This window comes from Bubalus bubalis, chromosome 16 (assembly GCF_019923935.1).
Source record: "Bubalus bubalis isolate 160015118507 breed Murrah chromosome 16, NDDB_SH_1, whole genome shotgun sequence".
NCBI classification, from domain to species: domain Eukaryota; kingdom Metazoa; phylum Chordata; class Mammalia; order Artiodactyla; family Bovidae; genus Bubalus; species Bubalus bubalis.
This window is the reverse complement of record NC_059172.1, coordinates 65607194-65634897: the sequence shown is the minus strand read 5'-3', so window position 1 is coordinate 65634897 and position 27704 is coordinate 65607194.

The window sequence follows — 27704 nt, the reverse complement described above, 5'->3', positions numbered from 1 at the left end:
TAACTTTCCTTCCAAGGAGTAAGCGTCTTTTAATTTCATGGCTGCAGTCACCATCTGAAGTGATTTTGGAGCCCAGAAAAATAAAGTCTGACACTGTTTCCACTGTATCTCCATCTATTTGCCATGAAGTGATGGGACCGGATGCCATGATCTTCGTTTTCTGAATGTTGAACTTTAAGCCAACTTTTTCACTCTCCACTTTCACTTTCATCAAGAGGCTTTTTAGTTCCTCTTCACTTTCTGCCATAGGGGGGTGTCATCTGCATATCTGAGGTTATTGATATTTCTCCCGGCAATCTTGATTCCAGCTTGTGCTTCTTCCAGCCCAGCGTTTCTCATGATGTACTCTGCATAGAAGTTAAATAAGCAGGGTGACAATATAAAGCCTTGACGAACTCCTTTTCCTATTTGGAACCAGTCTGTTGTTCCATGTCCAGTTCTAACTGTTGCTTCCTGACCTGCATACAAATTTCTCAAGAGGCAGGTCAGGTGATCTGGTATTCCCATCTCTTTCAGAATTTTCCACAGTTTGTTGTGATCCACACAGTCAAAGGCTTTGGCATAGTCAATAAAGCAGAAATAGATGTTTTTCTGGAACTCTCTTGTTTTTTCCATGATCTAACAGATTTTGGCAATTTGATCTCTGGTTCCTCTGCCTTTTCTAAAACCAGCTTGAACATCTGGAAGTTCACGGTTCAGGTATTGCTGAAGCCTGGCTTGGAGAATTTTGAGCATTACTTTACTAGCATGTGATATGAGTGCAATTGTGCAGTAGTTTGAGCATTCTTTGGCATTGCCTTTCTTTGGGATTGAAATGAAAACTGACCTTTTCCAGTCCTGTAGCCACTGCTGAGTTTTCCAAATTTGCTGGCATATTGAGTGCAGCACTTTCACAGCATCATCTTCCAGGATTTGAAAGAGCTCAACTGGAATTCCATCACCTCCACTAGCTTTGTTTGTAGTGATGCTTTCTAAGGCCCACTTGACTTCACATGGGTTGCTTCCATATCATGGCTATTGTAAAGAAAGCTGCAGTGAACATAGCAGTGCATGTGTCTTTTCAAATTAGTGTTTTAATGTTCTTCAGATAAATACTCAGAAGTATAAATGCTGGATCATAGTCTGTTCTTAATTTTTTATGAATCCGTACATCACTTTACATAGAGGCTCCACCAATTTACAATACCACCAACAATGTATGAGAGTCACCTTTTCCTCACATCCTCTCTAACATTTGTTATTTTTTGTTTTTATGATAATAGCCATTCTAACAGTTGTGAGGTTATATCTCACTGTGCTTTTGATTTGCATTTCTCTAATAATTAGTGATGTTAATTAGTAAAATTTTTTTCATGTGCCTATTGGCCATGTCCATGTTTTGGTTTACATTTTGTTTCATTTTTGTCTCTTTGGAAAAAAGACCCTCTGCCCACTTTTAATCAGTTTACTTATTTTACTGTTATTGTGTTTTATGAGTTATTTTATATATTTAGGAGTTTTTTGTTTATTAACCCATTCTCAGATATATCAATCACAAATACATTCTCCCACTCAGTAGGTTGACTTTTTGTTTTAATGATGGCTTCCTTCACTGTGCAGAAGCTTTTTAGTTGAATGTAATCCCATTTGTTAGTTTTTGCTTTTGTTCCTTTGCCTTTGGAGTCAGATCCACAAAAATGTCACTAAGACTGATGTCAATGAAGTTACTGCCTATATTTTCCTCTAGGAATTTTATAGTTCCAAGTCTTACATTCAGATCTTTAATCTATTTTGAGTTAATTTTTTATATGGTATAAGATAGTGGTATAGTCTCATTCTTTTTCATGTGGATGTTCAGTTTTCCGAACATCATTTATTAAATAGACTATTATTTCTCTGTTGTATACTTTGATTCCTTTGTTGTAAGTTAATTGTCCATTTATGTGTGGTTTTACTTTCTGGACACTCAGTTTTGTTCCATTGATTTATGTGCCAGTACCATACTGTTTTGATGACTATAGCTTTGTAGTGTAGTTTGAAATCAGGGTGTGTGATACCTCCTGCTTTATTCTTCTTTCTTAAAATTTATTTGGCTATTCAGAGTCTTTTGTACATCCAGATAATTTTTGAACTATTTGTTCTGGTTCTATGAAACATGCTATTGGAATTTTGGTAGTGATTGCATTGAATCTGTAATTGCTTTAGGCAGTAGGGAAATTTTAACAATATTGACTCTTCTAATACATGAAATATGAAATATATTTCCATTTATTCGTGTCTTTTTCAATTTTTCATCAGTGTGTTATAGTTTTCAGCATACAGGTCTTTCACTTTCTTGTTAAAATTTATTCCTAGGTACTTTATTCTGTCTGATGTTATTATAAATGGAATTGTTTTCTTAATCTATCTTTCTTATAGTTTATTATTGTGTATAGAAATGCCACAGATTTCTATATGTTGATTTTGTGTCCTGCAACTTTAATGAATTCATTCATTATAATAATTCTAACAGTTTTTTGGTGGAGTATTCAGGGTTTTCTATATGTAGTATCATATCATCTGCAAATAAGGACAGTGTGACAGTTTAACTTCTTCCTTTCCAATCTTAATGTCTCTGATATATATTTTTTTTCTTTTCTTGCTGTGGCTAGGACTTCCAATAATGTGTTCAATAAAAGTGGTGAGAGAAGGCATTCCTACTTTGTTCCTGATCTTAGTGGAAAAGCTTTCACTTTTCCACTGTTGAGTATATTATTAAATGTGGGTTTGTCAAATATGACCTTTATTATGTTGAGGTAAGATCTTTCTATACCCACTTTGTTGACAGGCTTTTTAAAATCATAAATGGATATTAAATTTTGTCAAAATGTTCTATATCTATTGAGATAGTAGTGTGATTTTTATCCTGCTTTTTGTTAATGTGATTTACCACAATGATTGATTTAGATGTTGAAGCAAACTTGCACCCCTGGAATAAATCCCACTTTATCATGATTTATGGCTGTATATTGTCACCCTGCTTATTTAACTTATATGAAGAGTACATCATGAGAAACGCTGGGCTGGAAGAAGCACAAGCTGGAATCAAGATTGCTGGGAGAAATATCAATAACCTCAGATATGCAGATGACACCACCCTTATGGCAGAAAGTGAAGAGGAACTCAAAAGCCTCTTGATGAAAGTGAAAGAGGAGAGTGAAAAAGTTGGCTTAAAGCTCAACATTCAGAAAACGAAGATCATGGCATCTGGTCCCATCACTTCATGGAAAATGGATGGGGAAACAGTGGAAACAGTGTCAGACTTTATTTTGGGGGCTCCAAAATCACTTCAGATGGTGACTGCAGCCATGAAATTAAAAGATGCTTACTCCTTGAAAGGAAAGTTATGACCAACATAGATAGCATATTCAAAAGCAGAGACATTACTTTGTCAACAAAGGTCCCTCTAGTCAAGGCTATGGTTTTTCCAGTGTCATGTATGGATGTGAGAGTTGAACTGTGAAGAAAGCTGAGCACCGAAGAATTGATGGCTTTTGAACTGTGGTGTTGGAGAAGACTCTTGAGAGTCCCTTGGACTGCAAGGAGATCCAGCCAGTCCATTCTGAAGGAGATCAGTCCTGGGTGTTCTTTGGAAGGAATGATGCTAAAGTTGAAACTCCAATACTTTGGCCACCTCATGCGAAGAGTTGACTCATTGGAAAAGACTCTGATGCTGGTAGGGATTGGGGGCAGGAGGGAAAGAGGACGACAGAGGATGAGATGGCTGGATGGCATCACCGACTCAATGGATGTGAGTTTGGGTGAACTCCGGGAGTTGGTGATGGACAGGGAGGCCTGGCATGCTGCAATTCATGGGGTTGCAAAGAGTAGGACACAACTGAGCCACTGAACTGAACTGAACTGAACTGAAATTCAGGCTACTAACATTTTATTTTGCAAAATTTTTCATCTTTGTTCATCAGTAGTATTTACCTGTGATTTTCCTTTTTTGTAGTGTCCTTTTTTTACTTTGGTATCACGACAATGCTGGTTTCATAAAATGCATTTGGAATGTTTCCCTCCTCTTCAGTTTTTTTGAGGAGTTTGAGAATGATACAATTTAGGTATTAAGTCTTTTAATGTTTTGTAGAATTCATCCATGACACCATCTAGTCCTGGGCTTTGTTTGCTGGGAGATTTTCAATTACTGTTTCAATCTCCTTATAAGTCTATTCAGTCTTATAGTCTATTCAGATTTTCTATTTCTTCATGATTCAGTTTTGCAAGATTGTATACATCTAAGAATTTATCCATTTTTTTCTAGGTTGTCCAGTTTGTTAGTATATAATTGTTTACAGTAATCTTTTATGATACTTTTTATTTCTGTGGTCTCAGTTTTAATTTCTCCTCTTTCATTTCTAATTTTATTTTAGTTCTTTCTCTTTGTTTCTTGATTAATCTAGCTAAAAGTTTTTCATATTTTATTTATTTTCAAAAAGAACAGTTCTTAGTTTAATTGATTTTTTTTTTCTTTTTAGTCTCTATTTTATGTATTTCCACTCTTTATCCCATCACTTCACAGCAAATAGATGGGAAAACAGTGGAAATAGTGGCTGACTTTATTTTTTTGGATTCCAGAATCACTGCAGATAGTGGCTGCAGCCATGAAATTAAAAGACGCTTACTCTTTGGAAGGAAAATTATGACCAACCTAGACAGCACGTTAAAAAGCAGAGACATTACTTTGTCAACAAAGGTCCATCTAGTCAAGACTATGGTTTTTCCAGTGTCATGTATGGATGTGAGAGTTGGACTATAAAGAAGGCTGAGCGAAGAAGAGTTAATGCTTTTGAACTGTGGTATTGGAGAAGACTCTTGAGAGTCCGTCAGACTGCAAAGAGATCCAACCAGTCCATCCTAGGGGAGATCAGTCCTGGGTTTTCATGGGAAAGACTGATGTTGAAGCTGCAATGCCAATACTTTGGCCACCTGATGCAAAGAGCTGACTCATTTGAAAAGACCCTGATGCTGGGAAAGATTGAGGGCAGGAGGAGAAGGGGACCACAGAGGGTGAGATGGTTGGATGGCATCACTGACTCAATGGACATGAGTTTGGGTAAACTCCAGGAGTTGGTGATGGACAGGGAGGCCTGGCTTGCTGCAGTTCATGGGGTCACAAAGGGTTGGACACAACTGAGTTACTGAACTGAAGTGAACTGAACTCTTTATTACTTCCTTCTACTAATTTGGGGCTTTGTGTGTGCTACTTTATTCTAATTACTTTAGGTGTAAAGTTAGATTATTTATTTGTAATGTTCTTGGTTTTTGAAGAAGGCTTAAATTGTAGGTAGGCTCTAACTTCCCTCTTAGAATGAGTTTTTCTACACCCTATAGCTTTTAGTATGTAGTATTTCTGTTTTCACTCGACTCTAGGTTTTAAAATTTCTTTAATTTTAAAATTTCATCTTAGATTTCTTTGATGCTCTATTGGTTGTTCAGTAGTACATTGCTTAATCTCCATATTTTTGTGGGTTTGTTTGTCTCTTGTGATTGATTTCTAGTCATTGTAGTTGGAAAAGGTGCTTGATCTGATTTTAATCTTATTGAATTTATTGAGACATGTTTTGTGACTCAACATGTGATCTATCCTGGAGATTGTTTCACATAGAACAATGGGAAAAAAAAAAAGGGTACTCTGATGCTTTATTTGGACCAAATATTCTGTTTGTATCTACTAAGTCTATCTGATCTGTCATTTAGGACCACTGTTTCTTTTCATGCTTTCTATCTGAATGATCTATCTGTTGATATAAGTGTAAAGTGAAGTCACTCAGTCATGTCCAATTCTTTGCAACCCGTGGACTGTAGCCCACCAAGCTCCTTCCATGGGATTCTCCAGGCAAGAATATTGGAGTGGGTTGCATTTCCTTCTCCAAGAAGTCCCCTGCTATTATTACATTGCTTTCAGTTTTTCCCTTTAGGCCCGTTAATATTCACTTTATATATCTTCAAGCTCCCTTGTTGGGTGCATATACATTATAAATGTTTTCTCTCCTTCCTAGATTAATGCTTTTATCATTATGTAACTTCATTCTTTGTCTTTTATTACAATCTTTCTTTTAAAGTCTATTTTCCTTGACATTAGTAAAACTGTCCCAGCTTTCTTTTTATTTCCATCTACATAAATATCTTTTCTTGTACTTCACTTTCAGTTTATGTATGTCTTTTCTTCCAAAATGAATCTCTCATAGGCAGTATATATTAATGAATGTCTTGATTTTTTTATTCCATCAGCCACATGTCTTTTAATTGGCAAATTTTGTCCATTTATTTTTTATCTTTAATTGAAGGATAATTGCTTTGCAACATTCTGTTGGTCTCTGCAATCAACACTGTGAATCAACCATAAATATACATACATTCCTTCCCTCTTGAGCCTCCTTCCAACCCCTCTTAGACATCACAGTGTACCAGGCTGAGCTTCCCATGTTATATAGCAGCTTCCCACTAGATACCTATTTTACACATGATAGTATATATGTGTCAATGCTACTCTATCAATTTGTCCCAGCCTCTCTGTCCCCCATTGTGTCCACAAGTGTGTTCTCTACATCTGCATCCCCACTTCTACTCTGCAAATAGGTTAATCATACCATCATTCTAAATTCCATATTTATGCATTAATATACAATATTTGTGTTTCTCTTTCTGACTTACTTCACTCTGTATAACAGGCTCTAGATTCATCCACCTGATTTCAACCGACTCAAATTCATTTCTTTTTATGGCTGAATAATATTCTGTTTTATATATGTACCATGATTTCTTTATTCATTCATCTGTTGATGGACATCTAGGTTGCTTCCATGTCCCCTGTTGTAAATAGAGCTGTAACAAATATCAGGATTCATGAATCATGATTTTCTCAGGGTATATGCCCAGTAGTGAGATTGCTGGGTCACATGGTAGTTTTGGAGAAGGAAATGGCAACCCACTCCAGTGTTCTTGCCTGGAGAATCCCAGGGACAGGGGAGCCTGGTGGGCTGCTGTCTATGGGGTCGCACAGAGTCGGACATGACTGAAGCGACTTAGCAGCAGCATGGTAGTTTTATTCCTAGTTTTTTTGAGGAATCTTCATACTGTCCTCCATAGTGGTTGTATCAATTTACATTTCTACCAGCTTATACTTAAAGTAATTATTGATAGGTACATATTTATTTTCATGTTGTTGTTTTCCAGCTGTTTTTGTAGTTCTTCAGTTTATTTCTTCTCTTTCTCTTCCTTTGTAGTTTAGATTGTTTATATTCCTTTCTTTCTCATTTTCTTTTGTGTATTTACTATAAACATTTTCTTTGTCCTTAACTCTGAGGTCCACATACAATATATTATGTAAATAGCAGCTTGTTTTAAGTTGGTAGCAACTTAAATTTGAGCACATTTCAAAGCTTTATTTTTTTACTCCCATTCTTCACATTTTATACTTTTGTTGAGACATTTCACACCTTTATATTTTATAAATCCCTTAACTGTTATTTTAATTTTAGTTAATTTTAATCCTTTGTCTTTTAACTTCCATGCTTGCTTTGTAAGTGACTCATACCTTTATAGTATGTTTACCTATTCCTGTGAGATTTTATTTTCATGTGTTTTATTTTTAATTACTATCATTTATTTTCAGCTTATAGAAGTTCCTTTTGTATTTCTTGCCTGGCTGAATGGTGGTGAATTCCTTTAGTTTTTGCTTCTCTGGGAAATCCTTGAATCTGGGAATCCTCTTTTAAATCTGAAAAATAACCTTGGTGAGTACAGAAGTCTTGGCTGGAGATTTTTTTTTTTTTTTTCCTTTTAACTCTTTCAATATGTTATGCACTCCCTTCTGGCCTGTTAAATCTCTGCTGAAAAATCTGCTCATAGCCTTATAGGGTTTTCCTTGTATGTAGAAAGTCTTTATCTCTTGCTGCTTTTATGATTCTCTCTTTATCCTTAACTTTTGCAATTTTAATAATAGGCTTGGGTGTACTTCTCTTTGCATTCATCTTATCTGAATATCTCTGGGCTTCCTGGACCTGGATATCTGTTTCCTTCCCCAGATTAGGAAAATTTTCAGCCCTATTTCTTCAAATAATTGTTCTCATTATTTCTCTCTCTTCTTCTTCTAGGACTCCTATAATGCAAACATTATTTCATCTGATGTTGTCCCATAGGTCCCTTATTAAGGTATATTTACTTTTTAAATTATTTTTTCATTTTGCTGCTATCTGGATAAGTCTCATTGTTTTATTTTTCAGCTGCCTGATTCATTCTTCTTTCCTATCCCATCTACTATTGAATGCTTCTATTGCATTTTTCAGTTCCCTCATAACTTGCTGGATTTCTAATATCTATTTCTTTGTCAAATTTCTCACTGTGTTGATCCATTCTTCTTTTGAGTTCAGTGAGGATACACATAAAAACATATATTTCAAATATGTTTTTGGATGTTACTGACATTGATTAGGACAGTACTGAAGCCCACATTCATAATCCTAAACTAACTGATCAGTCCTTGTATTTGTGTCCTAGGAACAAATTGTACATATCAATCAACACTCTCTTATATACACTACATGCCCAGTTCAGCATGACTTCTTGTTTGAGAACAATTCTGTAAGTACAGAATAAATTAAGGGTATGATAGATAATGGTTATTTTTAACAAAATTTAAGATGACCCAATTTTGAGCACAGTTAGGAGGTTCTTGGACATATGAAGAATGCTCATGTTTACCTCAAGGGTATTAACTAAGAAAAGAAAAGAATCTTTAGTTCAAATATCATTGAAATTGCATTTAAAGATGCCTCAGCCATTTCATCACATGCATAAAAATCTCTTAAAAGAACATTTGTGTTGCAGCTTTTATTTTATTTAGCTTTATGTGCTCAGTAAATACATAAAAAGAAACATATTGGGAGACGGTTCAAGATGGCAGTATAAGAAGATCCTAAGTTCACCTCATTCTATGGACACAAGTCTACAACTACATATGAACTAATTCTCTTGAAAGGAGACCTGAAATCAGGAAGAACAGAGCTTCCATAATGGGACAAATGAATAGCATGAAGGCCTGGTGGCATTCAAAAGCATTGCCCCTGAAATGTATCAAGAGAGGATCTCAGACCTGACTGGAAATAGGAAGATTGGCTCTGAAATCCCACTCTGCCACCAGCTGTCCTCAAAAACTTCAATGAAGATGAGTTCTCCAGCCTCTGAATGTTGATCTGCTCATCTTTTAAATGAGAATAACAGTACCTACCACTGTGTCGGGGAAAGATTCAACTGTTAATCCCTAAGACCTGAAAAACACACCGACTGGCATGTATACTGAGAATTCATTTTTAGATCATTACAAGTTTCCCTTTTCTCTTATATTGTAAAGAGCTCCCCTCTACCCCCACAGTCTGTTTCAAATAAATTTTTTAACAGAATTTTAAAATTTTCTGTTAAAAAAAATCATCAAGATGTATAGAAAAAGCAAAGCTTTGGTCTGGAAAAACCACGTGCCAGCTACAGAAATCCAGGAGGGATCAAATAGGTACAGATTTTCTCCCTGGGGAGTGAGAAAGTTGAGCTCCTATTAGGGTCCTCAACCCCTAGGTCCCACACATAAGATATAAGCTCATCAAAATACCTGGCTTTAAAGACCAGAAGAGAATAATTCCAGAAGAACCAAATAACTACAGAGAACAAAACAATCCCACTCTTAAAGGGCTCACTTAAAGACTCACTTAAACTTCCCTTGGTGGCTCAGATGGTAAAGCATCTGCCTACAATATGGGAGACCCAGGTTCAATCCCTGGGTCAGGAAGATCTTCTGGAGAAGGAAATAGCAACCCACTCCAGTATTCTTGCCTGGAAAATCCCATGGATGGAGGAGCCTGGTAAGCTACAGTCCATGGGGTCGCAAAGAGTCAGGCACGACTGAGAGACTTCACTTCCTGTCTTTCTTCTGACCTGAAAATCAGCACAAACACAGACATCTCAGATTGTCTAGAGTTATCAAAGTATAGAATTGAAGGAATTATATCCTAATCAAAGGATGAGCCTGAAAACCAGAGAATGTAGTGCACTGGCCAGAAATGTGGAGGGATTCTGGGAAATGTTTAAGACCAACATTCCCATGTCAGTCCTCAGGCATAAAGAGGTTAACCGATTCATTCAAGTTACATGGATTAGAAATTTGGAACATGTAGATAAGGTTCATAGAAAAATATAAGAAAATGAAAGAGAGAGGGATAAATTAGGAGATTGAGATCAATATACACACACTACTATATATAAAGTAGAATACTATTAATAATAATGACATACTTTACACCACAGAGAGTGCTATTCAATACTCTGAAATGATTTATATAAGAAAAGAATCTAAAAAAAAGAGTGAATATATGTATAACTGATTCACTTTGCTGTACACCAGAAATTAATACTCCTTGGAAGAAAAGCAATGACCAACTTAGATAGCATATGAAAAAGCAGAGACATTACTTTGCCAACAAAGGTACATCTAGTCAAAGGTATGATTTTTCCAGTAGTCATGTATGGATGTGAGAATTGGACCATAAAGAAAGCTGAGCACCAAAGAATTGATGTGATGTTTTTGAACTGTGGTGTTGGAGAAGACTCTTGAGAGTCCCTTGGACTGCAAGGAGATCTAACCAGTCCATCCTAAAGGAAATCAGTCCTGAATATTCATTGGAAGGACTGGTGCTAAAGCTGAAACTCCAATACTTTGGCCACCTGATGTGAAGAACTGACTCACTGGAAAAGACCCTGATGCTGGGAAAGATTGAAGGTGGGAGAAGGGAACAACAGAGGATGAGATGGTTGGATGGCATCACCAAATCTATGGACATGAGTTTGAGTAAACACTGGCAGTTGGTGATAGACAGGGAAGCCTGGTGTGCTGCAGTCCAAGGGGTCACAAAGAGTCAGACACGACTGAGTGAATGAACTGAACTGGCTGAGCCAAGAAACTAATACAACATAGTAAATCAATTACACTCCAATAGAAATGTTTTTAAAAGAAGTACAAGCAAATTCACTTTTTTAGGAAAAAACTTTGCATTTTGTAGTTATATATGTTATAAAATACAAATTTTTATATTTATATTTTATACCAAAATCAAGGGCTGCGGTTTGGCTCTGTATCATCACCTATGTCTGTGATAAGTTCATGATGTCTATTGACCTCATAGAGAAAAGTAAATTAAGTTGTTAAATTAATAACAGTGTACATTTAGCCAAGAAAGTGCATGTAGATCATTAGATTTTGTTCCAAATTATATAATCCCTAAAACTCAGCAGTGAGCACAGGACTAGAAAAGTTTCAAACCATATTAGCAAGGTTATGGTCAAACTTCTTCAAGTGAGACTTCAGCAGTATGTGAATCGAGAACTTCCAGATGTACAAGCTAGATTTGAAAAAAGCAGAGGACCAGAGATCAAATTGTCTATATTTGCTGGATCAAGAGGAAAGCAAGGGCATTCCAAATAATATCTACTTCTGCTTCATTGACTACACTAAAGCCTTTGACTGTGTGAATCACAAGCTGGAAAATTCTTCAACAGATGGGAGTACCAGACCACATTACCTGTCTCCTAAGAAAACTGTATATAGTCAAGAAGCAACAGTTAGAACCAGAAGTGGAACAGCTGACTGATTCATAATTGGGAAAGGAGTATGATGTGTCTGTACCCTGCTTATTTAACTTAAATGCAGAGTAAATCATGTGAAATGCCAGGCTGGATGAAGCACAAGCTGGAATCAAGATTGCTGGGAGAAATATCAACAACCTCATATATGCAGATGATACCCCTCTAATGGCAGAAAGTGAAGAAGAACTAAAAAGCCTCTTGATGATGGTGAAGAGGCAAGTGAAAACAGCTGATTGAAACTCAGTGTTCAAAAAACTAAGATGATGGCATCCAGTCCCATCACTTCATGGCAAATAGAAGGGGTGAAAGTGGAAGCAGTGACAGATTTTGTTTTCTTGGGCCCCAAAATCACCACAGACAGTGACTGCAGCCATGAAATTAAAAGATGCTGGCTCCATGGAAGGAAAGCTATGACAAACCTAAAGTCTGTCTAGGCAAAGCTATGGTTTTTCCAGTAGTTATGTACGGATGTTAGAATTGGTCCATAAAGAGGGCTGAGTGCTGAAAAACTGATGTTTCCAAATTGTGGTGCTGGAGAAGACTCTTGAGAGTCCCTTGTAAGATCAAACCTGCAAGATCAAACCAGTCAATCCTAAAGGAAGTCAACCCTGAATATTCATTGGAAGGACTGATGCTGAAGCTGATTGGCCAATCCAATACTTTGGCCACCTTATGGGAAGAGTCAACTCATTGGGAGAGAAAAAAAGAAAAAAACAAAAACAAAAAAACTGATGCTGGGAAATATTGAGAGCAAAAGGAGAAGCGGGTGGCAGAGGATAAGATGGTTAGATAGTATCACCAACTCAATGGACATGAATTCAAGTAAGCTCTGGAAGATAGTGGAAGACAAACTATCTGACTTGCTGCAGTCCATAGGGTTGCAAGAGTCTAACACAACTTAGAGACTGAACAAAAATATATTAATCAAAATTGGCAATTAGGTTAGCTAATAAAATAGCTTTTAAAAAAATATTAGTTATATAATTGTGTTCATTCATCACTGTGTTAGATTGTTTTTAGGAGAGTTTATCTTGTTTAAAAAAGAACATGTAATCAATTAAACAATGTGTTATTCCCTCTCTGTCAACTGCCCTTAGGGAACATTTGAATTATTGACTCCTGTAGCCAAATATCCAACACAATTTTTCTCTGGTTGATAACTGTTTGAGATGCAGAGTTAATATCCAAGGTGAAATAACACAGCCTGTCAAAGTCTAGGTCAAAGGCACAGGAACTTCCTCATGCAAATCCAGAATTGTGGCTTCTCTTGAACAGATGAAAGCTCTGACAAGGCCACATCCACATTTCCAAATGGTAACAACTGGCAAAAACTGAGGACCAGGTGTACCTTCTAGATAACATAAGCACTCAACAGTTCAGTTCTCAAAAGCCAGAATTAATATTACTGGCCTGACCTTGTAGACATTTAAGCTTATGATCCCTAGTATAGTCTTGTAGACTGAAATCCAGAGTTCCAGATAAAACCTCACAGGTACCTAGTGTTCTTATTCTTTACAGAAGGATTTTTTTTTTATTGCTTTAAAATAAAGTGATTGCCTTTTTAAAATATTTTGGCTCTTTGAATTTTAGCGAGATATTGGAATGCTGACAGTCCTCATTAGCAAGCTAACTTGTTCCATCAGTTTTACTTTGAGTGTATTTTTAAAAGTAAATTAAAGAATATGCAGACTCTAAAGTCTAATTACTAGTTCAGTTCAGTTCAGTTCAGTCACTCAGTCGTCTCCGACTCTTTGCGACCCCATGAATTGCAGCACGCCACAATGGCACCCCACTCCACTACTCGTGCCTGGAAAATCCCATGGACGGAGGAGTCTGGTAGGCTGCAGTCCATGGAGTCTCGAAGAGTCAGACACGACTGAGCGACTTCACTTTCACTTTTCACTTTCATGCTTTGGAGAAGGAAACGGCAACCCACTCCAATGTTCTTGCCTGGAGAATCCCATGGATGGAGGAGCCTGGTGGGCTGCCGTCTATGGGGTCGCACAGAGTCGGCCACGACTGAAGAGACTTAGCAGTAGTCCTCTGTGTCTATCACCAACTCCTGGAGTTCACTCAAACTTACGTCCATCGAGTCAGTGATGCCATCCAGCCATCCCATCCTCTGTCGTCCCCTTCTCCTGCCCCCAATCCCTCCCAGCATCAGGGTCTTTTCCAAAGAGTCAACTCTTCACATGAGGTGGCCAAAGTACTGGAGTTTCAGCTTTAGCATCATTCCTTCCAAAGAACACCCAGGACTGATCTCCTTTAGGATGGATTGGTTGGATCTCCTTGCAATCCAGTTCAGTTCAGTTCAGTTCAGTCACTCAGTCGTGTCTGACTCTCTGCGACCCCATGAACTGCAGCACACCAGGCCTCCCTGTCCATCACCAACTCCCGGAGTTCACTCAAACTCACGTCCATCAAGTCAGTGATTCCATCCAGCCATTCTTTTCATATTGTTCATGGGGTTCTCAAGGCAAGAATACAGAAGTGGTTTGCCATTCCCTTCTCCAGCGGACCACGTTTTGTCAGAAATCTCCACCATGACCCGTCTGTCTTGGGTGGCCCTACATGGCATGGTTCATAGTTTCACTGGGTTAGACAAGGCTGTGATCCATGTGATCAGTTTGGTTAGATTCCCGTGATTGTGGTTTTCATTCTGTCTACCCTCTGATGGATGAGGATAAGAGGCTTGTGGAAGCTTCCTGATGGTAGGGACTGGTTGTGGGGAAAACTGGGTCTTCTTCTGGTGGGCAACACCATCCTCTGTAAATCTTTAATCCAATTTTCTGCTGTTGGGTAGGGCTGTGTTCTCCCCCTGTAGTTTGGCCTCAGGCCAAATATGGTAGGGGTATTGGCTATAATGGCAATCTCCTTTAAAAGGACTTATGCCAGCATGCTGAAGCTACCAGGATGGTTGTAGTCAGTGCTCTTGACCCCGCAGCAGGCCACTGTTGACCCACACTGTGCCAGAGACTCCTGGACACACAGGCAAGCCTAGCTCAATCTCTTGTGGGGTCTCTGCTCCTTCTGCTGGGTCCTGGTGCACACAAGGTTTTGTTTGTGCCCTCCAAGAGTCTGTTTCCCCAGTCCTGTGGAAGTTCTGTAATCAAATCCCACTGGACTCAAAGCCAAAATCCCTGGGGAGTCTGTCTCTTTGCCAGATCCCCAGATTTGGAAATCTGTTGTGGGCCCTAGAACTTTTGCAACAGTGAGAGAACTTCCTTGGTATAGTTGCTCTCCAGTTTGTGGGCCATCTGCTCAGCAGCTCCACAGTGGAGCTAGTGGTGACCTCCTCCAAGAGGACTTATGCCACAGGCCTTGCCACCCAGGGCTGCTGCAGCTGGAGCCCTTTCCCCGCAGTGGTCACTGCTCACCATGCCTCCACAGGACACCTTCAAATACTCAAAGGCAGTTCCAGCTCAGTCTCTTCTGGAGGTCACTGCTCCATTCCCTGGGTCCTGTTGTGCAGGACCAAGTAAAGTCAGATGTTGCAAAGAAAAACATTGCATAGGAACATAGAATGCTAGGTCCATGAATCAAGGTAAACTGGAAGTACTCAGACAGGAGATGGCAAGAGTGAACATTGACATTTTAGGAATCAGTGAACTAAAATGGACCAGAATGGGTGAACTTAATTCTTATGACCATTATATCTAATACAGTTCAGTTCAGTTCAGTTCAGTCACTCAGTCATGTCCGACTCTTTGCAACCCCATGAATTGCAGCACGCCAGGCCTCCTTGTCCATCACCAGCTCCCGGAGTTCACCCAAACTCATGTCCATCGAGTGAGTGATGTCATCCAGCCATCTCATCCTCTGTCATCCCCTTCTCCTCCTGCCCCCAATCCCTACCAGCATCAGAGTCTTTTCCAATGAGTCAACTCTTCGCATGAGGTAGCCACAGTACTGGAGTTTCAGCTTTATAATCATTCCTTCCAAAGAACATCCAGGGCTGATCTCCTTTAGAATGGACTGGTTGGATCTCCTTGCAGTCCAAGGGACTCTCAAGAGTCTTCTCCAACACCACAGTTCAAAAGCATCAATTCTTCAGCGCTCAGCTTTCTTCACAGTCCAACTCTCACATCCATACATGACTACTGGGAAAACCCATAACCTTGACTAGAAGGACCTTTGTTGGCAAAGTAATGTCTCTGCTTTTCAATATGCTATCTAGGTTGGTCATAACTTTCCTTCCAAGGAGTAAGCGTCTTTTAATTTCATGGCTGCAGTGACCACCTGCAGTGATTTTGGAGCCCAGAAAAATAAAGTCTGACACTGTTTTCCCATCTATTTCCCATGAAGTGATGGGACCAGATGCCATGATCTTAGTTTTCTCAATGTTGAGCTTTAAGCCAACTCTTTCCACTCTCCTCTTTCACTTTAATCAAGAGGCTTTTTAGTTCCTCTTCACTTTCTGCCATAAGAGTAGTGTCATCTGCATATCTGAGGTTATTGATATTTCTCCCAGAAATCTTGATTCCAGCTTGTGCTTCTTCCAGCCCAGCGTTTCTCATGATGTACTCTGCATATAAGTTAAATAAGTGGGCAGGAATCCCTTAGAAGAAATGAAGTAGCCCTCATAGTCAACAAAAGAGTCTGAAATACAGTACTTGGGTGCAATCTCAAAAACAACAGAATCATCTCTGTTCATTTCCAAGGCAAGCCATTCAATATCACAGTAATCCAAGTCTATACCCCAACCACTAATGCTGAAGAATCTGAAATTGAGTGGTTCTATAAAGACCTAAAAGACCTTCTAGAACTAACACACAAAAAAAGATGTCCTTTTCATCATAGGGAACTGGAATGCAAAAATAAGGAGTAACAGACAAGTTTGGCCTTGGAATACAAATGATGCAGGGGAAAGGCTAACACAGATTTGCCAAGAGAATAGACTGGTCATAGCAAACACCCTCTTCCAAAACACAATAGATGATTTGATACATGGACATCATCAAATGGTCAATACCTAAATCAGATGAATTATATTCTTTGCATCCAAAGATGAAGAAGCTCTATACAGTCAGCAAAACAAGACCAGGAGTTGATTGTGTCTCAGAAAACAAACTCCTTATTGCCAAATTCAGACTTAAATTGAAGAAAGAAGGGAAAACCACTAGACCATTCAGGTATGACTAAATCAAATCCTTCACAATTATACAGTGGTAGTGATAAATAGATTCAAGGGATTAGATCTGATAGAGTGCCTGAAGAACTATGGATGGAAGTTTACAACATTATACAGGAGGTGATGATCAAAACCATTCCCAAGGAGGGGGAGGTCCCAAGATGGTGAAGGAATAGGATGGGGACACCACTTTGTTCTGCACAAATCCATCAAAAGATCACTTGAATGCTGAGCAACTTCCCCAAAACTACTTCTGAACACTGGCAGAGGTCATGAGGCACCCAGAAAGGCAGCCCAATCTCCTTCTAAGGAGTCTTGAGGCTACTGTAAGAGAAGAACCAAAAGCCAGAGGCAGAAGGTTTGACTCCAAAACTTTAGAACATCAGAGAACTCCTGACTCCTGGGAAAATTAATAGACAAGAGCTCACCCAAAAGTCTCCACACCTACACTGAAGCCAATGCTTCACCCAAGAGCCAAAAAGATCCAGTGCAAGACATACCATGCTAATTATCCAGCAAAAGGGGAACATAACCCTGAGTATTAAAGATGGGCTGCTCAAAGCCATGATAAACCCATAGACACCCCCAAACTCGCTACTGGACATTTCATTGCACTCCAGAGAGAAGAAATCCAGCTCTACCCACCAGAACAAAGACACAAGCTCCCCAACCAGGAAACCTTGATAAGCCATTAGTCCAATTACATCTATAGGGAGAAGACGCTACAATTAAGTGGAACCACGAACTTAGAGCCTGCAGAAAGAGTTCCCCAAACACAGCAATCTAAACAAATTGAAAAGGCAGAGAAATATTCAGCAGGTGAAGGAACGTGATAAAAACCCACCAAAAAAAAAAAAAAAAAAAAAGTGAGGAGAAGATAGGGAGTCTACCTAAAAAAGAATTCAGAATAATGATAGCAAGTGAATTGAAGTCACTCAGTCGTGTCCAACTCTTAGTGACTCCATGGACTGTAGCCCACCAGACTTCTTCATCCATGGGGTTTTCCAGGCAAGAATACTGGAGTGGGTTGCCATTTCCTTCTCTAGGGGACTCTTCCCCACTCAAAGATCAAACCCAGGTCTCTCGCATTGCAGTCAGATGCTTTACCCTCTGAACCACCAGGGAAGCCAAAAGATGACCCACCATCTTGAAAACAAAATGAAGCTACAGATAAACAGACTAGAGACAAAGATTGAGACGAAGGTGTAATCAAAAATCTTCCAACAAACAAAAGCCCAGGACCAGATGGCTTCACAGGTGAATTTTAACAAAAATTTAGAGAAGAGCTAAAACCTATCCTACTCAAACTCTTCCAGAAAATTGTAGAGGAAGGTAAACTCCCAAACTCATTCAATGAGGCAGCCATCACTGTAATACCAAAACCAGACAAAGATGTCACATAAAAAGAAAATTACAGGCCAATATCACTGATGAACATAGATGCAAAAATCCTCAACAAAATTCAAGCAAACAGAATCCAGCAGCATAATAAAATCATCATACATCATGACCAAGTGGGCTTTATCCCAGAGATGCAAGGATTCTTCAATATTAACATCAATCAATATGATATACCATATTAACAAATTGAAAGGCAAAGACCACATAATTATCTCAATAGATGCAGAGAAAGCCTTTGGCAAAATTCAACACCCATTTATGATAAAAAACTCTCCAGAAAGTATGGCATAGAAGGAACGTACCTCAACAAAATAAAAGCCACATATGACAAGCCCACAGCAAACATTATCCTCAATGGTGAAAAACTGAAAGCATTTTCTCTAAAATCAGGAACAAGACAAGAGTGCCCACCCTCACCACTATTATTCAACATAGTTTTGTAAGTCATAGCCACAGCAATCAGAGAAGAAAAAATAATAATAATAAAAGGAATCCAGATTGGAAAAGAAGTAAAACTCTCACTGTTTGCAGATGACATGATCCTTCTACGTAGAAAACCCTGAAGACATCACCAGAAAGTTACTAGAGCTAATCCATGAATATAGTAAAGTTGCAGGATATAAAATTAATACACAGAAATCCCTTGCATTCTTATACACTAACAATGAGAAAAAGGAAAGAGAAATTAAGGAAACAATCCCATTTACCACTGCAATGAAAAGAATAAGATACTTAGGAATAAATCTACCTAAAGAAACAAAAGATCTATATATAGAAAACTATAAAACATTCATGAAAATCAAGGATGACACATGTAAATGGAGAAATATACCATGTTCGTGTATTGGAAGAATCAATATAGTAAAAATGAGTATACTACCAAAAGCAATCTATAGATTCAATGCAGTCTCTATCAAGCTACCAACAGTATTTTTCACAGAACTAGAACAAATAATGTCACAACTTGTATGGAAAAACACAAAAAAACCTCAAATAGCCAAAGCAATCTTGAAAAAGAATAATGGAACTGGAGAAATCAACCTGCCTGACTTCAAACTATATTACTAAGCTACAGTCATCAAGACAGTATGGTAGTGGCACAAAGACAGAAATATAGATCAATGAAACAATATAGGAAGCTCAGAGATAAGTCCAAACACCTATGGACACGTTATCTTTGACAAAGGAGGCAAAAATATACAATGGAGAATAGACAATCTCTCTAACAAGTGGTGCTGGGAAAACTGGTCAACCGCCTGTAAAAGAATGAAACTAGATCACTTTATAGCACCATACACAAAAATAAACTCAAAATGGATTAAAGATCTAAATGTAAGATGAGAAACTACAAAACTCTTAGAGAAAAACATAGGCAGAACACTCTCTGACATAAATCACAGCAAGATCCCCTATGGAATGGAAATAAAAACAAAAATAAACAAATGGGACCTAATTAAACTTAAAAGCTTTTGGACAACAAAGAAAACTATAAGCAAGGTGAAAAGGCACCCTTCAGAATGGGAGAAAATAATAGCAAGCAAACAACTGACAAAGAATTAATTTCCAAAATATACAAGCAGCTCATACAGTTCAATACCAGAAAAATAAAGGACCCAATCAAAAAATGGGCCAAATAACTAAAAAGACATTTCTCCAAAGAAGACATACAGATGGCTAACAAACACATGAAAAGATGTTCAACAACACTCATTATCAGAGAAATGCAAATCAAAACTACAATGAGGCACCATCTCATGCCAAAATTGAAAAAGATACATATACTCCAATGTTCATTGCAGCACTATTTACAACAGCTAGGACATGGCAGCAACGTAGATGTCCATCAGCAGACAAACGGATAAGGACATTGTGGTACACATACACAATGGAATATTCAGTTCAGTTCAGTTCAGTTCAGTAGCTCAGTCGTGTCCAACTCTTTGCAACCCCATGAATTGCAGCACGCCAGGCCTCCCTGTCCATCACCAACTCCCGGAGTTCACTCAGATTCACATCCATCAAGTCAGTGATGCCATCCAGCCATCTCATCCTCTGTTGTCCCCTTCTCCTCCTGCCCCCAATCCCTCCCAGCATCAGAGTCTTTTCCAATGAGTCAACTCTTCCCATGAGGTGGCCAAAGTACTGGAGTTTCAGCTTTAGCATCATTCCTTCCAAAGAAATCCCAGGGCTGATCTCATTCAGAATGGACTGGTTGGATCTCCTTGCAGTCCAAGGGACTCTCAAGAGTCTTCTCCAACACCACAGTTCAAAATCAATTCTTCGGCACTCAGCCTTCTTCACAGTCCAATTCTCATATCCATACATGACCACAGAAAAACCATAGCCTTGACTAGACGGACCTTTGTTGGCAAAGTAATGTCTCTGCTTTTGAATATGCTATCTAGGTTGGTCATAACTTTTCTTCCAAGGAGTAAGTTCCTTTCAATTTCATGGCTGCAGTCACAACGGAATATTACTCAGATATATATATAGATATAGATATAGATATAGATATAAAAAAACACATTTGAGTCAGTTTTAATGAGGTGGATGAAACTGGAGTCTATCATACAGAGTAAAGTAAGTCAGAAAGGGAAATACCAATATAATATATTAACACATATATATGGAATTTGGAAAAATGGTAACGGTGACCCTATATGCAAGATGGTAAAAGAGACACAGAGGTAAAGAACATTTTGGACTATGTGGGAGAAGATGAGGGTAGGACGATAAGAGAGAATAGCACCAAAACATATATATTACCATATGTAAGACAGACAACTAGTGCAAATTTGATGCATGAAGCAGGGCACTCAAAGCTGGTCCTCTTGGACAATGCAGAGTGATGGGGTGGGGAGGGAGGCGGGAGGGGGGTTCAAGGTGGGGGACACCTGTACACCTGTGGCTGATTCATGTCAATGTATGGCAAAACCACCACACTATTATAAAGTAATTAGCCTCCAATTTTAAAAAATCTCCAAAGAAAAGAAATGCAAAAAGGCAAAATAGTTATCTGAAGAGGCCTTACAAATAGCTGAGAAAAGAAGAGAAGTGAAAGGCAAAGGAGAAAAGGAAATATATAACTATCTGAATGCAGAGTTCCAAAGAACACCAAGGAGAGATAAGAATGCCTTCCTCGGTGAACAATGCAAAGAAATAGAGGGAAACAATAGAATTGGAAAGACTAGAGATCTCTTCAAGATAATTCAAAGTACCAAAGGAACATCTCATGCAAAGATGGGCACAATAAAGGGACAGAAATGGCATGACCCTAAAAGAAGCAGAAGATACTAAGAAGAGGTGGCAAGAATACATAGAAGTACTGTACAAAAAATATCTTGAGGACCCAAATAACCATGAGGCTGTGATCACTCACCTCAAGTCAGACATTTTGGAATGCAAAGTCAAGTGGGCCTTACGAAGCATCACTATGAACAAAGCTAGTGGAGATGATGGAATTCCAGGTGAGCTATTTCAAATCCTAAAAGGTGATGCTGTGTAAGTGCTGTATTCAATATGCCAGCAAATCTGGAACACTCAGCAGTGGCCACAGGATTGGAAAAGGTCAATTTTCTGCCCAATCCCAAAGAAGGGCAATGCCAAAGAATGTTCAAACTACTGCACAATTGCACTCATTTCACATGCTATCAAAGTAATGCTCAAAATTCTCCGAGCTAGGCTTCAGCAGTATGTGAATCCAGAACTTCCAGATGTTCAAGCTGGATTTAGAAAAAGGCAGAGGAACCAGAGATCAAACTGCCAATACCCATTGAATCATAGAAAAAGCAAGAGAATAACAGAAAATAATCTACTTCTGCTTCATTGACTACACTAAAACCTTTGACTGTGTGGATGACAACAAACTATGGAAAATTCTTCAAAAGATGGAAATACCAGACCACCTTTCCTACCTCTGAGAAACCTATATGCAGGTCAAGAAGCAACAGTTAGAATCAGACATGGAACAATGGACTGGTTCCAAATTGGGAAAGGAGTACATCAAGGCTATAAATTGTCACCCTGCTTATTCAACTTACGTGTAGAATACATCATGAGAAATGCTGGGCTGGATGAAGCACAAGCTAAAATCAGCATTGCTGGGAAAAATATCAATAACCTCAGATACGCAGATGACACCACCTTTATGGTAGAAAGCAAGGAGGAACTAAAGAGTCTCTTGATGAAGGTGAAAAAGGAGAATGAAAAAGCTGGCTTAGAACTCAACATTCAGAAAACAAAGATCATGGCATCAGGTCCCATAACCTCAGTGCAAATAGATGGGGAAACAAAGGAAATAGTGACAGATTTTATTTTCTTGGGCTCCAAAATCACTGCAGATGGTGACTGCAGCCATGAAATTAAAAGACACTTGCTCATTGGAAGAAAAGCTGTGACAAACCTAAACAACATATTAAAAAGCAGAGACATCACTTTGCAGACAAAGATCCTTATAGTCAAAGCTATGGTTTTTCCAGTAGTCATGTATGGATTTGAGAGTTGGATCATAAAGAAGGCTGAGCACTGAAGAATTGATGCTTTTTTAACTGCAGTGTTGGAGAAGACTTTTGAGAGTCCCTTGGACAGAAAGGAGATCCAACCAGTCCATCCTAAAGGAAATTAGCCCTGAATATTCATTGGAAGGACTGATACTGAAGCTGAAACTCCAAAACTTTGGCCACCTGATGCAAACAGCTGACTTACTAGAAAAGACCCTAATGCTGGGAAAGATAGAAGGCAGGAGGAGAAGGGAATAAGATGACAGAGGACAAGATCATTGGAAGACATCACACTCAATGGACATGAGTTTGAGCAAGCTCCAGGAAATGATGGACAAGGAAGCCTGGCATGCTGCAGTACATGGGTTTGCAAAGGGTTGGACACAGATGCATAACTGAACAACAGAAATACAATATCCGCAAATTTCTGCTCTCTCAACATAATCAAGAGGGAAAATTCACTGTGGTTTTATTGAAGAGATTGAAGAATCATTCCTTGTAAGTTAACAGTAAACACCTTATGTGCTTGCTTTCTCATCAAAACAAGTCATATCATGACATTCTGTAATTAATGATATGACCTATACATTATTGGGAAAATTAATGGAGCACATATTTCAAATAAAATCCATTTAGTCAATGATAAATGCTTTAGTTCTACACCATTATACTCAAATAGAGATAAGCCAAGATATATGAATTTGTACAGTCAGGAAAAGGAATAAGAATGGCATAACTAAGTTTGGAGGCTCTGAGAGTCACTACCAAAACATTAGCGACCTCATGTCAACTGAAGCTCTTAATGCCATTAGGGTTCCATAAAATTGAGATAACTGGACAAAAGAAACCCTACAGTAGGCAAAAGATCTCAGGATTAAGAACTTCAGATTTGTTATCATTTCTTTTTGTACTTCCAATTCAGAAAATAAAACAAAATAAAGATCTTTGCATAGTAAGTATTCCAGCTTGAAGTTTAAGAAATTGTGTTAGTTTTCCTCATTTGGAGGTGTGCCACCTCTCTGGAGTGTGCTGTGAGACATCACAAATGTATGATCAAGTGACTCCTATTTAGAAAACCTTTCAGCAGATCAAGAGAAACATGCAAAAATACATGAGGATTTGGAATCCTTGAATATGCTCATGTGAAGGCACTGCAGAATGGCAAAGTTCCTCTTTTGAGATAATTCCTATAGCAATTTGATGCCTGGTCTAGACACACCTCCTACATAAGTTTCTCTTAAACCAAGAGGAACTTGGAAGTTTACTCAAGCATCGTAATGACCTCAAGCTGGGTAGCAAAAGTCTGGGGGCTTTTTCTGAGTCACAGGAAAACTGCTGTTGGGTACAGCTAAAACTATACAAAATAATCAAGTTTGAGATGGAAGCAACACCACCTGAAAGAAACTCTCACTGTTTTCCAGATAGTGGTCTTTTATCTTCTCTGCTTCAGAAGTTTGCTTTGTGACTACCATGCCTATCAGTTACAGGAGTTATTTAAGCTCTGAAGAGAAATAAAGAATAACACTTTGCTAAGAAATCCCATGCAGTGGAAGTGAGAAATAGATTTAAGGGGCTAGATCTGATAGATAGAGTGCCTGATGAACTGTGGACAGAGGTTCATGACACTGTACAGGAGACAGGGATCAAGACCATCACCATGGAAAAGAAATGCAAAAAAGCAAAATGGCTGTCTGGGGAGGCCTTACAAATAGCTGTGAAAAGAAGAGAAGAGAAAAGCAAAGGAGAAAAGGAAAGACATAAACATCTGAATGCAGAGTTCCAAAGAATAGCAAGAAGAGATAAGAAAGCCTTTCTCAGCAATCAATGCAAAGAAATAGAACAAAACAACAGAATGCGGAAGACTAGAGATCTCTTCAAGAAAATTATAGATACCAAGGGCATATTTCATGCAAAGATGGGCTTGATAAAGGACAGAATTGTATGGACCTAACAGTAGCAGAAGATACTAAGAAGAGGTGGCAAGAATACACAGAACTGTACAGAAAAGATCTTCATGACCAAGATAATCATGATGGTGTGATCACTCACCTAGAGCGAGACATCCTGGAATGTGAAGTCAAGTGGGCCTTAGAAAGCATCACTATGAACAAAGCTAGTGGAGGTTATGGAATTCCAGTTGAGCTATTTCAAATCCTGAAAGATGATGCTGTGAAAGTGCTGCACTCAATATGCCAGCAAATTTGGAAAACAGCAGTGGCCACAGGACTGGAAAAGGTCAGTTTTCATTCCAATCCCAAAGAAAGGCAATGCCAAAGAATGCTCAAACTACTGCTTAATTGCACTCATCTCACACTAGTAGCTAGTAAAGTAATGCTTAAAATTCTCCAAGGCTTCAGCAATACGTGAACCGTGAAATTCCAGATGTCCAAGCCGGTTTTAGAAAAGGCAGAGGAACCAGAGATCAAATTACCAACATCTGCTGGATCATTGAAACAGCAAGAGAGCTCCAGAAAAACATCTATTTCTGCATTATTGACTATGCCAAAGCCTTTGACTGTGTGGATCACAATAAACTGTGGAAAATTCTGAAAGAGATGGGAATACCAGACCACCTGACCTGCCTCTTGAGAAACCTATATGCAGGTCAGGAAGCAACAGTTAGAACTGGACATGGAACAACAGACTGGTTCCAAATAGGAAAAGGAGTACGTCAAGGCTGTATATTGTCACCCTGCTCATTTACCTTATATGCAGAGTACATCATGAGAAATGCTGGGCTGCAAGAAGCACAAGCTGGAATCAAGATTGCTGGGAGAAATATCAATAACCTCAGATATGCAGATGACACCACCCTTATGTCAGAAAGTGAAGAGGAACTAAAAAGCCTTTGATGAAAGTGAAAGAGGAGAGTGAAGAAGTTGGCTTAAAGTTCAACATTCAGAAAACGAAGATCATGGCATCTGGTCCCATCACTTCATGGGAAGTAGATGGGGAAACAGTGGAAACAGTGTCAGACTTTATTTTGGGGGCTCCAAAATCACTGCAGATGGTGACTGCAGCCATGAAATTAAAAGATGGCTTCCAATTACTCCTTGGAAGAAAAGTTATGACCAACCTAGATAGCATATTGAAAAGCAGAGACATTACTTTGCAAACAAAGGTCCATCTAGTCAAGGCTATGGTTTTTCCAGTGGTCATGTATGGATGTGAGAGTTGGACTGTGAAGAAAGCTGAGCGCCAAAGAATTGATGCTTTTGAACTGTGGTATTGGAAAACACTCTTGAGAGTCCCTTGGACTGCAAGGAGATCCAACCAGTCCATTCTGAAGGAGATCAGCCCTGGTTATTCTCTGGAAGGAATGATGCTAAAGCTGAAACTCCAGTACTTTGGCCACCTCATGCGAAGAGTTGACTCATTGGAAAAGACTCTGATGCTGGGAGGGATTGGGGGCAGGAGGAGAAGGGGATGACAGAGGATGAGACAGCTGGATGGCATCATTGACTTGATGGACATGAGTTTGAGTGAACTCCGGGAGTTGGTGATGGACAGGGAGGCCTGGCGTGACGCAGTTCATGGGGTTGCAAAGATCAGACATGACTGACCAACAGAACTGAACTGACTGAAGAAATCCCTAGACCCAAAGCTGTGATCACACTTCAAAAGCGAACATTTCTCACTAAGTACATCCTCATATTTATTGGAAGCACCAGAGTGATCTTCCAGCGAGTACAAGTGCATGCTCCAAGGCATCTCCAAGGTTCCTCCAGCTCCATCAGTCCAAGTGATTCATTTATCCCTCCTTTCCTTCATCTGGGATGTGATGGAGCATATCAGAAAAATCATCATTTCATTGTAAAAGAGCAAGTTGAAATAAGAATGCCCTAAAAATTAAAGAAGACACTAACTTAAACACATCCCCCAGAACCAAAAGGATGGGCTGATTTTTTTGTTTGTTTGTTTTTTGGTAAGGTTAATGGTACAGGAGAAGGAAACGGCAACCCACTCCAGTACTCTTGCCTGAAAAATCCCATGGACAGAGGAGCCTGGTAGCCTATAGTCCATGGGGTCATGAAGAGTCTGACACAACTGAGTGACTTCACTTTCACTGTTCACTTTCATGCACTGGAGAAGGAAATGGCAACCCACTCCAGTGTTCTTGCCTGGAGAATCCCAGGGACGGAAGAGCCTGGTGGGCTGCAGTGTATGGGGTCACAGAGAGTTGGACATGACTAAAGTGACTTAGCAGCAGCAGCAGCAACAGTCAGTCTAGGAATAACCTATAATGCATGCATCTCTTAGTAGTCCTGGACCCAAAACACTTCATAAGTATTCACATACTAAAGAGTAAGTATAGTCATTGGAAAGATTCCAAGCTTTAGAGTATGAAAGACATAAGTTTAAACACTGACTTTGCTGCATAAGACTTTATGCTTTGAATTACTTTACTTCTCTACCTCTTGGATTTCTCATCTCTGAATTTCTGTTAATAATATTTGCCTGTCAGGAGTCTTGTAAGGGTTGAGTGAAATAATATACCTAAAAGTCAGCACCAATTAGTTGCCTAACAGATGATAAATATGACTATTTTTATTGTTAGTAGATGAGTGATCGCTTCAGCGTTTCCTTCCTCTTTTTTTTTTTTTTTTTTTTTTTTTTTTTGCCCCAATAACTTTGCCATGATAGTTAAAAGACTCTGTTTGGGTTTTCTTTTCTATTAAAGTCAAGCTCTGTCAAATCCTATGACATGGGCAGCAACCACAATGAGGAAGTATTAGGCAATCTAAAAAGTACACATAGCCAGTTGGGTGAGGCAAGTACTTGATGTAGTAAGACAGGGGTTTTCTCTAAAAATTTCTTTCTCTGCAATATAAAATGAGATGGCTTTGAGTCAAGGAACATGAAGAGTTTCTTGCACTCTCAGAATCAAAATGTGGGGTTAAGAGAAAGCCTGATCCTAGATAGGATGAATGGCTGCTGAAAACCTCTTAGGACTTCACCCATTGACATGCCTTGGGGGAAGTGTGCATTGATGTTTCTGTGTGTTTGTACAAGAACCAATG